Raw genomic sequence first — 16574 nt, 5'->3', positions numbered from 1 at the left:
GTAATTATATAATACTTAAGTATTAAATAAACAATACAAAATATAGATATAACTGTACTAAATCACGCGTACTGATTCCATCATATATTGTGTCATTTTGTGGGGCCGAGTAAAGCTTATAGTATCAAAACCTTCATTATATACGTGCTGAGATTATAACTGTTTATATTCTATGTACTTATGACAGCCCAGCCCTCGTCGGATGGCGCGGTTGGCGCTGCGGTGCCAGCGACACGATTCTAACGGGAGATAATCAGATATGTCTGGATTATAGGAGCGAATCGACACTCTTTTATTATTTATTAGAACCAACAGTAGATCGAGAACCAAACATTTCCAGTTTGGAGGCAGCAGTTATTATTTGAATGCTGAATGAAAGGCTGCTGCTCGGAGCGACCGACCACACCCACGGAACGTTTGCATCTCGTTTGCATTCGGGAGCTGCTGTTATCTGGAGCGCTTTGAGGACTCGGAGGTTTCACTCGCGGGGGAGTTCGCTCCTACAATCCGGACGTCTCCGATTACCTCCCGTTAGGATCGCGTCGCTAGGATCGCAGCCCCGACCGTGCCGTCCGACGAGGGCTGAGACGATCCAACATCCTTATGATTCGAGTGTAAATACTTGGGTAACAATAAACTGTATTTAAATAATCTTGTTGGGCCGTATTTACTCCGTGGTTGACGTGTGAAACTAAAAAACATTGGTAGATGGTTTTAACTAAACAGTTTATCTAACCTGTGTGTTTAGGCTCATTACAGAACACTGTGTGCACTAGTAAACATATTCACTGTCCGCTTATCCAATTAGAATCGCAGGGGGGTGTTGGAGCCTATGCCAGCTTTTCAATGGGTGCAAGGCACACAGTAACACCCTGAACGGGGCGCCGGTCCATCGCAGGGCAGACACACACACACACACATATTCACCTATAAGGTAATTCAGTGTCTCCAATTAACCTGACTGCATGTTTTTGGACTGTGGGAGGAAACCCACAGACCCGCAGACTCGGGGAGAACATGCAAACTCCACACAGAAATGTAAATGAAGTGCGGCCGCTCAGGTGGCGCAGCGGTAAAAACACTGGAACGCTGGAACCAGAGCTGGGATCTCGAATACATCGTATCGAACCTCGGCCCTGCCTGCCGGCTGAGGCTGAGCGGCCACGTGAACAACGATCGGCCTGTTGTTCAGATGCGGGCGGGACTAAGCCGGACGATTGACGGCGATCGATGATGAGTGCTCTCAGGGTGTGTCTCTCCGTACACGACGCTGATGCTGCACTGCACTCGTCCAAGTGTAGGTGATGAGATGCATAGCAGAATCAGGGATCGGCATTGGTGGAGAGGAAGCGTGACGCAATCGGGGAATTGGACGCGCTAAAAAGGGAGAAAATGCATAAAGAAAATATAAAGTGAGACCATTAAAGGGTTAAGAACATGACTCAGGGGTGGTCCTAATGTTCTGGCTCATCGTTTGACATGTCTTAGTCATTGTTTTGTAACTATATTTTAGGAAGGCTAGCCTGTGCACCAGTTTCTGTTCGAGGGAAGAAACAGCCACGTCCACGTTCCACTCGTTAGCATAGCTTCTTTATCTGTGTTTAACATTCCTGAGTGTTTTCCTCTCCTTCCATCTCAAGATGATTTTTTTTCCTCCTTTTTCACTTCCTTACAGTAACTCCCTTCAATTACGTTTAGGATTCTCACATAGTTTTGGAACAGATAAGAGTTTCTTACTAACAGTCTTCAGATTAATCACAGTTCACTGTTCAGTGTCATTCTCATCCCCAGGACATTATATGTATAAATGTTTATGAAAATTAACTTTAAAATGCATTTTTAATTGAGCGACGTGTCCTGCACATTCATCTAACTGCGAATTTAGGATCTATCATCATCTATCAACTCTCTAACACGACACTTTATAATGAAATATGAGAGTAAAATCGGTCAGAAATCCGTCAATTGCGTCACGCTTCCTCTCCACCGATGCCGATCCCTGATTCTGCTCTGATTGAGGAGAACGAAGCTGACCCACGCCCCCCTCCGACATGCGAGAAGCAGCCGTATGCATCTCGTCACCTACACTCTGACGAGTGCAGTGCAGCTCAGCGTTGTGTACGGAGAGACACACCCTGACAGCACTCTTTTCCCGCAGAGGTCGTAATTGCACCAGCCATGGGAGAGAGACCCCGTCCGGCTCAGTCCCGCCCATATCTGAACAACAGGCCGATCGTCGTTCATGTGGCCGCTCGGCCTCAGCCGGCAAGGCAGACCTGAGATTCGATACGATGTATTCGAGATCCAGCTCCGGTTCCAGCGTGTGTTTTTAATCTTTATTTTCTATAAGAAATGTAGAATAATGTGGTTAAAATCCGTGTTTTAGTCACTCAGTCCTGTTACCCTCACATATTCATCCTTCTGAAAGCGTCGGATGCGGTGGTGTAAAGCACGCCGCCACTGGACTCTAGAGCAGTGGAGACGTTTTCTCTGGAGTGACGAATCACGCTTCTCCGTCTGGCGATCCGATGGACGAGTCTGGGTTTGGTGGTTGCCAGGACAACGGTACCTGTCTGACTGTATTGTGCCGAGTGTAAAGTGTGGTGGAGGGGGGATGATGGTGTGGGGGTGTTTTTCAGGAGTTGTGCTCGGCCCCTTAGTTCCAGTGAAAGGAACTCTTAATGCTTCAGCATACCAAGAGATTCTGGACAATTTCATGCTCCCGACTTTGTGGGAACAGTTTGGGGATGGCCCCTTCCTGTTTCAACATGACTGCGCACCAGTGCACAAAGCACAAGGTCCATAAAGACGTGGATGAGCCAGTTTGGTGTGGAAGAACTCGACTGGCCTGAACAGAGTCCTGACCTCGACCCGATAGATAGAACACCTTTGGGATGAATTAGAGCGGAAACTGCGAGCCAGGCCGGTGTTTAAAAACTCCAGCAGCGCTGCTGTGTCTGATCCACTCATACCAGCACAACCAGGACAGAAAAGTCTCTTATACTAGCAATCCTACGGCAATTCAGTTAGCAATCGGTTTGTCAGAACAGAGCTACAAACTAGAGATGCATGAGTACCGATACTGGTACCCGAACTCGTACTCGTACTCGCAAACGAGGCTCCGATACTAAACGTCCGATACCGTGTGCCTAGTGCACGTCGCTGCGTTATGCCTGGTTCACACTACACGACTTTTGCCCTGATCTTCGGCTGGTCGGCGCTAGATTTGCCGGCTCGGGAGCAACTCGGCGTTCGCTCGGCGATCAAAACTCGGCTCTCAGTCGCTAAGTGTGAACTATCCGACAACTCGATCCGACCGGCTCGCCGAGCGCTCGGCGACCGGATCGAGTTTTGTAGCACGTCAGATATCTGATCTCAGACGGGCAACTGGGAATGAGTGACATGTCGAACAGCCAATGAGAACGCAGGATACAGCGTGAGGGGAAATGCAGGAGAGGACAGGGGACAGGGGCTTAATTAATATAGTTTATATCAGGATACACCGACACACACACGTTTTACAGTATTTCTGATTTGATCGTCCTCTACAAAACATAATACCCACGCTGCATTGCAAAACTTACTACAGAACAAGCCATATACTGTTCGTGTTGCCAAATCCACTCAGATTCATTTATTTTTCCTCTTTGATTTTACGCTGCACATCAGCGCATTAGTGCAGTTTTGGACGTGGTATCGTTAAACTTCTCGTCACTTCTCACGTGTGTTTTTGTAAAAAAAAAAAAAGAAAGAAAGAAAGAAAAAAAGGGAGACCAGAGAAGCTCGTCTGCGATTCCAGTTGGTGATGGATCGACTGAAAGACTCCCGAGTGAGTGCAGGAGATTCAGTCGTGCAGTGTGAACTGTACAGCGACCCGACGACTTGGACAGTCGTGTAGTGTGAACTTGGCATAAGCGTGAACCATCCGACAACTCGATCCGACCGGCTCGGCGAGCGCTCGAGTTTTCTAGCGCGTCGGATATCTGATCTCAGATGTGCGACTGGGAACGAGTGACACGTCGAACAGCCAATGAGAACGCAGGATACGGTGCGAGGGGAAACGCAGGAGAGGAGTGTAAACAGGTGGGACAGGGGGATAATATAGTTTATATCAGAATACATCAGCACACACACACACACGTTTTACAGTATTTCTGACCTGATCGTTCTCTACAAAACATAACAACAAAACACCAACATTGCAAAAATATTTATTAACCTCCAACTCACTACAGAACGATCCATGCTGCTCGTGTTGCCAGATCCACTCATATTCATTTATTTTTCCTTCTTGATTTCATCACGTCAGCGCACAAACACTTTCATCACTCGCTGCTTGTTGACGTGCATTTTTGGACGTGGTATCATTAAACTTCTCGTCACTTCTCACGTGTTTTTTTTTTTTTTTTTTAACGGTATTTGTGAGACCGGAGAAGCTCGCCTGCGATTCCAGTTGGTGATAGATCGTGTAGCGTGAAATAATTCAAATAATTCTAATTCATTGACTGCTCCATGTTGGTTTTATGTTGGTTTCTGTTCAGTGCGTGTACTCAAAGGAACAAATCCACTGTTCCATCGCACTAAAAACGACACTATTCCATAACGCTCCAGATTGCATCATTCTAAATAGGTATCGGTATCGGTATCGGCGAGTACAAAAATACATATACTTGTACTCGGTTGGGAAAAAAATGGTATCGATGCATCCCTACTACAAACACGACTCCTGTAACCGAGTTTGGAAAACTAACAACCAGTTCTGTGGACGCAGTGCGAGGGGGGGTAGGAACGCGGACGAGAATTTTCATATCCGAGACGGAACGTGAAGCCTCGCGCCGTCGCTGGATGTTCTAGGTTTACATTCAACTATTAAGGTTCTATCATTATCGTTAATGACCTTAGTCGGATCCTGGTCATAAGGTGCCGTGAAACCACGTCACGCTATGATACAACCGGACCCTCGGCTCCTGGTCGGTCCAAAAGCTCAAGATCACTCGGTTTTATCTGTAGGTTGAAACCTATCGGGACGGTGGGCGGCCGTGCACGTCGCCGGTGCTTCGACTGAGACGGCGGATTGTGAAATCAGTGCTGCGTCGGTTTAATCACGTGACCTTCTCCATCTCCTCTGTAATAGACGTGAAGATAAACCACATTAACCTCAGTCGGCGTGTTTTATCTTACTGTGAGCTGATGTAAGATTACCAGGAATCCAGGTGAACGTGTGTGGGGGGGGGGAGGGGGGGTTATTAATATATAAATGATTTACAAGCCACAAGCACAAAACTTTAGGGATCTGAGAGTATAAAAACATCAAATATATAAAACATTTATATATAAAACAAACAGACTGATCTGAATTTTAAGGCCTGATCCATATTACGTTTGATTCTGCTCATTGTGTCTTGTCTATTTTATCTTCTGATCAGGTCCATGTATAATTTTCATGGTTTCTGCAGCCGTTCAGACAGAAAGAATCTACAAAACATAGATTGTGTCCTTATTTTAGACATTTATGACATGAATTAAGATGTTCTATGTTCTGCGGTTGCACAGCGGCCTCGAGTATCTTGAAATGAGTGACTTGTTGACTTCTCTGTGCCCATATGAATATTACAGGGTGGAGGAAAATCATTACAGACGATTAAAAGAGCCACAGAAGGGGAATTAGTTCCACAATATTAATAACATATTAATACTGACTTTAAAACTATTCTCTTTCATTTTCCTTTAATCTGTCACAGCAAAGTTGTCATCATAATAAAACGCTATATTTTCATATTTAAAAGCATAAACAGAATTTAAATGACCGAATATCAGCAGCAACTTTTCTGCACTTGTTTTACAATTTTATTTTTTGTAATTATTATTATTATTATTATTATTTTATGTTATTTAACTTGACCTGAATGCTGCGTTCAGCACTACGCCTTCGATTTTGTTTCCCAACCGTTTTCGGAAAACACGGCTTTCTAATGCGATTGGCTGGCAGGTGCGCCCAAAAAAACAGTCCACCAATGACAAACGGGGCTCTCATCAACGCTGGCCAATCCGACCACAAAGAAGGCGGGATCTGGCCCAAAACGGTTGGGAAGAGAAAACTCGGGTCTGACAGGATGTTTAAAAATGAATGAAAACTTTAATTCGCAGGTAAGTATGTAAACCGCGTGTCAGCACACTATTCGCACTATGGCTGAATTATTAATGCTGTAAAAGTGACCAAAGTCGCGGTTCTGTGCACATTTTGTCCGATAACTTTCCAAACCAGACGAGCTAACTAGCTTAGCCTGTAGGTAAGAGACCTGTCGCGGTAACGGTAACCCGAGCGTTTAAGCGCAGTTCAGCAGAACAAACTGTGCAAACAGCGCAAGAAAGGTCAGAAAGAGTTTTAATCGAACCTGTTGCGCTGAAGCTGCAGACTAGGTAACAGGTAGGCGCATATCCGGCGCTGTGGTCCCGGCGGTGTGTGAGAGTTATAGCGGCTCCATGTCTGCACTCAGCGGGGTGAAAGCTTCTCCATAACAACCGCCCAGCTGAAGCCTTCAGACTGCACTACACTCACCCGGCCGCTAGAGGGAGACATTACTGCGCTTCAGGGTTTCCAACGCACAGTGCGGTTACACCCTGGTCAGGATCCATCATTTAGCTGATCTGTAACTAGTCTCACCTAACTAGTCACTCACTCACTCACTGGGAGGGGTGCTGGAGCCTAGCCCAGCTTTTCAATGGGCGCAAGGCACACAGTAACACCCTGGACGGGGTGCCAGTCCATCGCAGGGCAGACACACACACACACACCCATGGGAGGAAACCGGTGCAGACACGGGGAGAACATGCAAACTTCGCACAGAAAGGACCCGGACCGCCCCACCTGGGGATCGAACCCACGACCTTCTTGCTGTGAGGCGACAGCGCTACCCACCGAGCCACCGTGCCGCCCACCTAACTAGTCTTCGCTGATTAATATGTTCATGTAAATAAATCCATAATTTAGCTGATCTGTAACTAGTCTCACCTAACTAGTCACTCACTTACTCACTCACTGTCTTAACCGCTTATCCAATCAGGGTTGCGGGAGGGGTGCTGGAGCCTATCCCGGCTTTTCAATGGACGCAAGGCACACAGTAACACCCTAGACGGGGCGCCAGTCCATCGCAGGGCAGACACACACACACACACACACCCATACACATTCTTCTATAGGGCAATTCAGTGTCTCCAGTTAACCTGACTGCATGTTTTTGGACTGTGGAAGGAAACCCACGCAGACACGGGAAGAACCCACCGGACCGCCCCACCTGGGGATCGAACCCAGGACCTCCTTGCTGTGAGGCTACAGTGCTACCCACCGAGCCACCCACCGAGCCACCCACCTAACTAGTCTTTGCTGATTACTATGTTCATGTCAAGGTGGAATCAGTTTAAAGCAGCCAGTCAAGCTTTTGCATGAGGCACAGCAAGAACATACCAAATTTCTTACAGACATTGACCAGAGGTGAGATGTAAACCCATGGGCCCACAGCTTTGAGGTGGTGGCATCTCCAGAAAATGATGCCACCACCACCATATTTTACAGTACAAATGGTGTCTGGATCTGGCAGACATGCCTTAGTAGACAAGTCCTGAATTCCACTAGAATCTTATCAGACTAGGATACAACACTGGGCACAAGACAAGGCTCTTTGGATTTGTTCCACCTCCCAAAAACATGCAGTAGGTGGATTGGCTGCTCTAATGTAACCACTGGTGTAAGTAACTGGGTGTATTCCTGCCTTGTGCCCAGTGTTTTCTGGCAGACATGCTTTGGGAGGCAAGTCCTAAATTCCAGTTGGATCTTATCAGACTAGGACACTACTGTCACTTCAGTGGGGGGTAACCCAGGTGATATTTCACATAAAGACCCTGTTGCTGTACCATTCTGGACGTGATTGATCATGAGAATCAGCTTCAGTCACAGCCGCTGACATTCACATCTCATTCAGAGTGACAGTTGGTGTGAAAGTATTTACTCTAAACACTTCTTCTTGTTTAAAGTAGCAGCCTGACCTAGATAGTGTGGTTTCATATTCACTCTGCTATATTTGGAGACGTACTGTAACAAACACCTTTTATTTATGAGCCCCGCTGAAAGGGTTCCAGGGACGAGGGCGGCTAATCTGGACACGGACGCTGCTGACGCTGTGCAGGGAACCTTGGGAGATGAATGCAGAATCCGGTCTGGTCTGAATTAGAGGTCGTTCAGCTCCCTATCAGCCCTTGATGACCTTTAACACCTAGAGATTAGGGTTTAAAAAGAGAGCATCAACGAGGAACAGGTCGACATCAAACAGACGTGTCTGAGATACGCTACTGAAGCGCTCCACCAGAAGATCAGAGGAACATCGTCATGAGATTGATGTGAACAATTACGTTTTTTGTATTTAGCGGACGCTTTTATCCAAAGAGACTTACAGTACTGTGACAGCATATTGTCTAAGCAATTGAGGGTTAAGGGCCTTGCTCAAGGGTCCAACAGTGACAACCTGGCAGTGGTGGGGTTTGAACCAGCGACCTTTCAGTTACTAGTCCAGTATCTCACCCACTAGGCTACAACTGCCCTAAAAAAAACCTCAAAAATAATAAACAAGGCGGAACAAGACCATTAATCAATCCTAACGTCTGGTTACTGTCTGTCTGGGGTTTTGCATGTTCTTCCCACGTCTATATAGGCTTCCTTACACCTTACAACTCCAGGGTCCTGAAGTCCTGGGTTCAAACCTTACTTCTGGTCAGCGTCTGTTAGTTGTTTGACATGTGTTCTCTGTGTTATGTGGAGGGTGGGGTCTGATTGGAGCAGGGGCATTACGGTTTCCTTATACCACCCTAAAACATACCAGTAGGTGGATTGCCTGTTGAAATTACTCTAGAGGTGGGAGTGAGTAAACCTGAAAGCCTCCACGCCAGGGTGTCTCACACACACACACACACACATTAACCTACTGAAATGTGGAAGCAGTTTAGAGCAGCCAGTCTGAGGCACAGCAAGAACATGCCAAACTCCCTACACACATTAAAACAGAGGTGAGACGTAAACCCATGAGCTCTGCAGCACCCACTCTACCCACTTTCTGATTTTTATACGCTTTGCATCTAAACTGATGTGGGCTTGGCGCTCAGTCTTGGTTAGAGTTGTGGCGTGTCCAGAGCCAACCTGGACAAAAGAATGTTATTTGGTTCTCCCACCTTCCAAAAACATGCAGTAGGTAGATTGGCTGCTCTAATGTAACCTCGGGTGTACCTGGAATAAACTGATGCACTGTTCAGGGTGTTTTTCTGCCTTGTGCCTGATTAGTATGAATGAATAAATAAATGAACAAATGAATGAATAAATAAATGAATGAATGAATGAATGAATAAATAAATGAATAAATAAATGAATAAATAAATGAATAAATAAATAAATGAATGAATGAATGAATAAATGAATGAATTAATAAATAAATAAATGAATAAATAAATGAATGAATGAATGAATGAATAAATGAATGAATGAATAAATAAATGAATAAATAAATGAATGAATAAATGAATGAATGAATTAATAAATAAATGAATAAATAAATGAATAAATAAATAAATAAATAAATGAATGAATAAATAAATAAATGAATAAATAAATAAATGAATAAATAAGTAAATGAATAAATAAATGAATAAATAAATAAATGAATGAATAAATGAATGAATGAATTAATTAATTAATAAATGAATAAATAAATGAATGAATGAATGAATAAATGAATGAATAAATGAATGAATGAATTAATAAATAAATGAATTAATAAATGAATAAATAAATAAATAAATGAATGAATAAATAAATAAATAAATAAATAAATAAATGAATAAATAAGAAAATGAATAAATAAATGAATAAATAAATAAATGAATGAATAAATGAATGAATGAATGAATTAATTAATTAATTAATTAATAAATAAATGAATGAATAAATAAATAAATGAATAAATAAATAAATGAATAAATAAGTAAATGAATAAATAAATGAATAAATAAATAAATGAATGAATTAATTAATTAATTAATAAATAAATGAATAAATAAATGAATGAATGAATGAATAAATGAATGAATAAATTGTGAATATTAAACTTTATGTAAAGTCCTTTGACCCTGAGCTTTGTGTATTTGATACCGAGTGTCTTTAGCGTCTCAGTTTAAGCTCATTGTTACAGAAGTAAAAGTTGGCGTCTCCTGTAAATTGGCGGGAGTCTGTTTGGGGTAAAAAGCAGCTCAGACCTGATTTAGGACAAAGCCGAAGTCTGTAGGAACTCTGGAACTGTCTCAGCAGGACGGTCGACCTTTCAGCCTCAGCGTCTCAGGGACTGCAGGGGGGCTCGTACAGCTCAGTCAGGATGAGTGTGTGTGTGTGTGTGTGTGTGTGTGTGTGTGTGTGTGTGTGTGTGTGTGTGTGTTGGGGGGCAGCTCCAGAGCCCAGTGGTTGAAGGTTCAGGCACCTTCATGAATTTCATCTTAAAAGATCATGTTCACACCCCTTCGATCCCATGTAGATCAGATCAGAATAAGTAGCTCATCTCTTTCTGAGGTCTGTCAGTATGGTGGTGACCGTTCACATAATCAATCAAGTTCAGCAGCGTTTGTTTAAAACAAGTTCGAGATAAAACAGATTTGGTGAGGAATATAAGGCAACCTTAAAGACACAACCCTTAAGATACAAAGCTACATCCACAATGCCTAGGTCAGGCTGAGGACACTTATTAAGGCGATTGTGATTCCTACTGTCAGATGAGGTGAGATTTACTGTATATTCATATATTCAAACATGAAGGTCCAAGAATCTGGGTTCGATCCTCAATCCTCATCCCTGTATATGTGGAATTGCACATTATTGCTGTGTCTGAGTGACATGCAGAAGGTGGATTGGTTGTTCCAAACGTATTCCTACCATGTGCTAACAGTTTCCTACTGTATACAATTATTATATATATATATATAGATACATTTAGGGTGGAAGGGTGGGTAGCACTGTCGCCTCACAGCAAGAAGGGTCTGAGTTTGATCCCCAGGTGGAGTGGTCTGGGTCCTTTCTTTGTGGAATTGGCATGTTCTCCCCGTGTCTGTGTGGGTTTCCTTCCACAGTTCAAAGACATGCAGTCAGGTTAATTGGAGATACTAGAAATCGCACTTAAGTGTGTGTGTGTGTGTGTGTGTGTGTGTGTGTGTGTGCCCTGTGATGGACAGGCCCACTGCAACCCTGACCAGGATAAAGTGGTGCTCCACCACTCCACCGGCTCTGAGGTTCAACAGAAGAAATTAAACAATGAATAAAATATAACATAAGTAAGTAACCCACCAGAATCACTGGGTGCAAGGGAGCAGAAGAATCTGAACCTACGGGCAATTTTATGTACCCAGTCCACCTACTGGCATGTTTTGGCAGGTAGGAAGAAACTGGAGTACTAGGAGAACGTTCTAAACTCCTCACAGTAACCAAAAATAAGGTCATATCTCCCAGGTTATATAAAGTGCCCTCCTCCTCCAATGTTTATACTATTTACAAAAACGCCAGTTCAAGGTGAATCTAATTACTGAATCGACTCAGAAGCATCGGAGTCGACTCTCCTTTCTTGTTTAATAAAAAAGAACTGACTCTTTTCGGATTCGACTCTCAACCCGAGAATTCGGTACTCATGCGAAACAAAGGACACGTGTCGTCACAGTCTGTGGGGAATTTGGCATGTTCTCCTCGTGTGTTTCCTACTGGAACTCAGGATTCATCCTACCTTCTGAACAACATGCAGTATGTGGATTGAATGGCAGTTGTAGCCTAGTGGTTAAGATACTGGTCCAGTAATTAGAAGGTTGCCGGTTCAAGCCTCACCACTGCCAGGTTGCCACTGTTGGGCCCTTGAGCGAGGCCCTTAACCCTCAATTGCTCAGACTGTATACTGTCACAGTAATGTAAGTCGCTTTGGATAAAAGCGTCCGCTAAATGCTGGAAATGTAAAAATGTAAATGAGTCTGTGCTAGCATGTTTTTGCATGTAGGAAGAAACTGGGGTGCCGGGTGAACATACTAAACTCCTCACAATAACCAGAAGTAAGATCACAACTCCCCCTGCGTTCATACTATTTACAATTAAGACGAATCAAATTACTGAATCGACTCAGAAGCATCGGAGTTAACTCTTTCTTCTTGATAGCTTGTTTCATAAAAAAAGAACTGACTCTTTTCGGTTCGACTCTCAACCCGAGAATTCGGTACTTATGCGAAATGAAGGATACGTGTCGTCCAACGTCTGTGGAAAATTTGGCATGTTCTCCTCGTGTGTCCTTGAACTGGGGACTGACTCCCCTTTTTTTCGACCTCTTTTCTTGCCCTGCCTTGCTCACAGTTTCTGACTGATGCACCGCAACCCTGGTCAGTATTAAGCACTCACTTTAAATGAATAAGGCACAGTACACGCAAGAGAACAGCAGCGCCCCCCTGTGTACATGCCTGGTGTGTACAGGGAGTGTTTATTTCAGGTGAGGGCTGGTTTGGACCAATCGGATTTGGAGTTTAATTAAAGCTGCAGGTGGAGGAACAGAAGGATCATCAAGTCCCAGTTCCAAACTTCCTGCACCAACGTTTGTTCCTCTGCGGCTCAGATTTTTTTTGGGAAGGACTATTTGTGGTTTAGATCCCCCCGGTTCTGTGCTGGACAGAAGGAGTTTCATTTAAACTGGTGAGTGAGTCTTCTGTTTGGATCCTGAAGGAAGCTGTTCGTCCTGCACACTGGTTCTGTGTTCAGATGTGGTGGCAAACGTGCTCTTCACATTTGGGCAAAATTGTGCGGTTTGTTTTCCTCCTTACAAAATCTATTACAAAAAAAAAGTGGACCAGTGACGTCACTGTATCTAGTTTGGGTAGGATTATTTTTTGGATAGGAACTAAGAGCCCCTGGACTGCGTGTTTATTGATCAGCTACACACCTTCCTGTTTATGCTGCTACTCTGATTCCTGTGAGTTGAACTCATCACCTCGTGATACTGAATATAACTGAACTGAACAACCCAGTTTTGCGTAATAAAACTATTTCTTACCTTTTATTTTTTACTGTTTTTATTCACACAATTCTTCTATTTCTCTTTAAAATATTTTCTTCTTGTTATTTTGTCTTTTATATCCATTAAAAAGCTGCTAAAATGTTTTATTTACAAACACAGAATTGAATCTTACCTGGAAACACTTTGTACATGGTGTTGATCCATCAGGACATTTCACACTTCCATCTACTTACTCACTCACGCCTAAGGACAGCTTAATGTGGGCAGTCCACCTGCTGGAATGCTTGTATTATTATTATTATTTTATTATTACATTTTTGGCATTTGGCAGACGCTTTTATCCAAAGCGACTTACAGTACTGTGGCAGTACACAGTCTGAGCAATTGATTGATTGGGGCCTTAAGGGCCCAACAGTGGCAACCTGGCAGTGGTGGGGCTTGAACCAGTGACGTTTCGAATAATAGTCTGGTACCTTAACCACTAGGATATATATATATATATATGCTGTTTGAGTTGGTCATCTTCTAGACCTTCATCAGTGGTCACACGATGCTGTCCATGGGGCGCTGTCGGCTGGATATCTTTGGTTGGTGGACTATTCTCTGTCCAGCAGTGACAGTGAGGTGTTTAAAAACTCCAGCAGCGCTGCTGTGTCTGATCCACTCATACCAGCACAACACCACCATGTCAGTGTCACTGCAGTGCTGAGAATCATCCACCACCTAAATAATATCTGCTCTGTGGGGGTCCTGACCATTAAAGAACAGGGTGAAAGCAGCAGGTTAAAAAAGCATGCAGAGAAACAGATGGACTACAGTCAGTAATTGTAGAACTACAAAGTGCTTCTATATGGTTCAAGCCCCACCACTGCCAGGTTGCCACTGTTGGGCCCTTGAGCAAAGCCCTCAACCTCCACTTGCTTAGACAGTATACTGTCGCAGTGCTGTAAGTCGTTTTGGATAAAATTGTCTGCTAAATGCCGTAAATGATGTGCCAGGACATCATAGTACACTGAACTACTATCAGGACTCATGAAGCATGACCCACCTATTTCATAATAGTTTATTATATTACATATTACATTTATTTATTCTATTTATTCACCTACAAAGTCTTGTACAGTAATACTCACCATAAATACTTTTGTTTTACTTTAACATACCTGCTGTAATAACTGACTTTCTCTTTGGGATTAATAAAGTGATCTAGCTATCTAGCTTTTTTTCTCCCAAAGTTTCTTAGAGCTTCTTTCTCTACTTTTGTGATTATATTCTTCCTTTATTTGTGTTTTACAACACTAACTTAAAACATCCAAAATCTTTCTCTTGCTCACTCTTCTGTCCACCCACCCAAGTGTCTCAGCCATCCTGGTTTGTTCTCAGGTGATGTTTTGTGTGTCTCTTCGTTCCTGATTGAAACTGCTCCACTTCTCCTCCTCACTGTGATATTTAGCTCTGTTCTAAAGCCCTAAATCCCTGGGTGGGTGGGTGTGTGTGTGGTGGGGGGTAATAAGTGTAACTTTTAGCCTCACAGTGTGAGTCCCAGTGTGTGTTTTCACTGGCTTGCTGAGAGAGGAGACACTCGGACGTTAGCACCACATTACAGAGCACGCTGGGGCTGACGGCTGTGTCCCGAATTAATGTCCTTGTGTGCATGCATGTTAGTAAAAAATTTAGGGCCCAAGTTTATGTTAAGGTTTGTGCCGCATTAAAGAAAATAAATGATTTATCACCACTTTTGTGTCTTCGGTTCACTGCACAGACGGGCACACGGTTGTTGAGTGTTGGCACAACTTTATGGATTTATGGATTTGTTATGAGCTAACGGTTCATAATGACGATTCTTGACCTAATGAGTTCTAACGAGTCAATTAGGGCCTAACAAGTTCTGTGACTTTACTGGGTGTCCAAATTATACACGTGCCACAAATACTGTTGTTTATGTACATATATTAAGGTACTTTGCTCACAATTTGCAGGAAAAAACATGACACTTTTTTTAAATACGCCTTTTTAAACCTTAAAAACATACATTGGCAAAGCATTTCAATATTTTTACCTAAATGTTTTACATGAATGCCTTTTTATTCATAAAACATTATTTATATACACATTTAAAGCTGTGCAAACATCTTGCACATGATCTACAGTTTATTATCTGTTATTAAAGCTGCTTTAATCTCCTAATGTTTATTACCCGTGTATATTCCATTTCTTTGTTTATTGAGCGAAACCACAATCCTGCATCTATTTTTTTCCCTCCCGTCCCTAAAACCAGCAGTTTCTGTCATGCATGGTTTGAGATCAGACCCCCTTTCCTCCCCCGGTGATTCCGATGGCTTCATTTCAATACTTATCAGCGCTCACTGTAAGCAAACTGTCAGCATGTAAAACAGGGGGGTGGGAGTGTGAACGGTTCGGGGTGTTTTGCCCCGGCAGGTACGAATGCGTTGGCACTTTGTTGAAGAGGAAAATATGAATCAGTGAGATGTTTATTATACTCAGGTGTTGATGTTCTTCCTGAACATGGAGATGTTTCATTAGGATTTTAATTTGTCTTGTTATGGTGCATGATCATGCTGTTAATGATTGGTCTCATTACTGCTCTTAATTAATTTGTTTATATTGAGAACTCTCAGCTGAGTTATCATGCTTGCATTGATGTTTTGATTATTTGATAGACCAATTTTGGCCTGATGGAGATTTTCTGGTGCTTTACTGTCCCTCTTTTCTCAAATAGAGAAGTAAGAATCACTAGGATCTCAGACCTTGATGTTTTTAAGCATGTGAAGGTTCTCCAGGTTTATAATTGTGGAACTGATCGGTTGAATTGAATGCAGAATTAAATGAGATGTTTATTATGCTCAGGTGTTGAGGTTCTTCTTAAACATGGAGATGTTTTATTAGGGTTTCAGTCTGTCTTACTGTGGTGCATGATCGTGCTGTTAATAATTGGTCTTATTACTGAAATAAATACCTGATTAAATACTTTTGTGACTTACTGGGACGTTTCCAGGTCCATTTACTGGTCCACATTGACACTTTTTGAGAAGGAAGATAAAAACTAATTATATATAATCTAAACTAATATAGATTTTGGCCTGATGGAGATTTTCTGGTGCTTTACTGTCCCTCTTTTCTCAAATAGAGAAGTAAGAATCACTAGGATCTCAGACCTTGTTGTTCTTAAGCATGTGAAGGTTCTCCAGGTTTATAATCGTGGAACAGATCTGCTGAATTAAATGAGATGTTTATTATTCCACATGTTGATGTTTTCATACAATACTTCAAAAGATTCCAGCCTCATGGATTTTAATGTTAATGCACTTTTTGGGTTTCAGTGCCGGGTCCCAGTCCATCCCCCATCCATCCCACCCCCCTTCTATAAGGAGCTGATAGTTGCCCCCTGCATTTACACAGCGGGATTGACGCGAAACTGTTAATTGTTTGCTCCCTCAGACATCGGGGACGTGGAGCCTCGACCTCCTCTCGGTCATCATTATCAGC

General features: G+C 42.9%; 1 long non-coding RNA gene across 1 annotated transcript in view; it reads right to left on the bottom strand.

Moving 5' to 3' along the window:
* The window catches only part of LOC134322033 (uncharacterized), a 46092-nt gene extending 39585 nt beyond the window's left edge, over positions 1–6507 (bottom strand). Inside the window, exon 1 of the long non-coding RNA XR_010013951.1 lies at positions 6396–6507. This is a non-coding gene — a long non-coding RNA (uncharacterized LOC134322033). The remainder of the gene's footprint in view (positions 1–6395) is intronic.
* Positions 6508–16574: the final 10067 nt, after the last annotated feature.

This window comes from Trichomycterus rosablanca, chromosome 10 (assembly GCF_030014385.1).
Source record: "Trichomycterus rosablanca isolate fTriRos1 chromosome 10, fTriRos1.hap1, whole genome shotgun sequence".
Classification (NCBI taxonomy): Eukaryota; Metazoa; Chordata; class Actinopteri; order Siluriformes; family Trichomycteridae; genus Trichomycterus; species Trichomycterus rosablanca.
The sequence above is the reverse complement of the archived record's forward strand: the minus strand, read 5'-3'. Positions and strand labels throughout refer to the sequence as shown.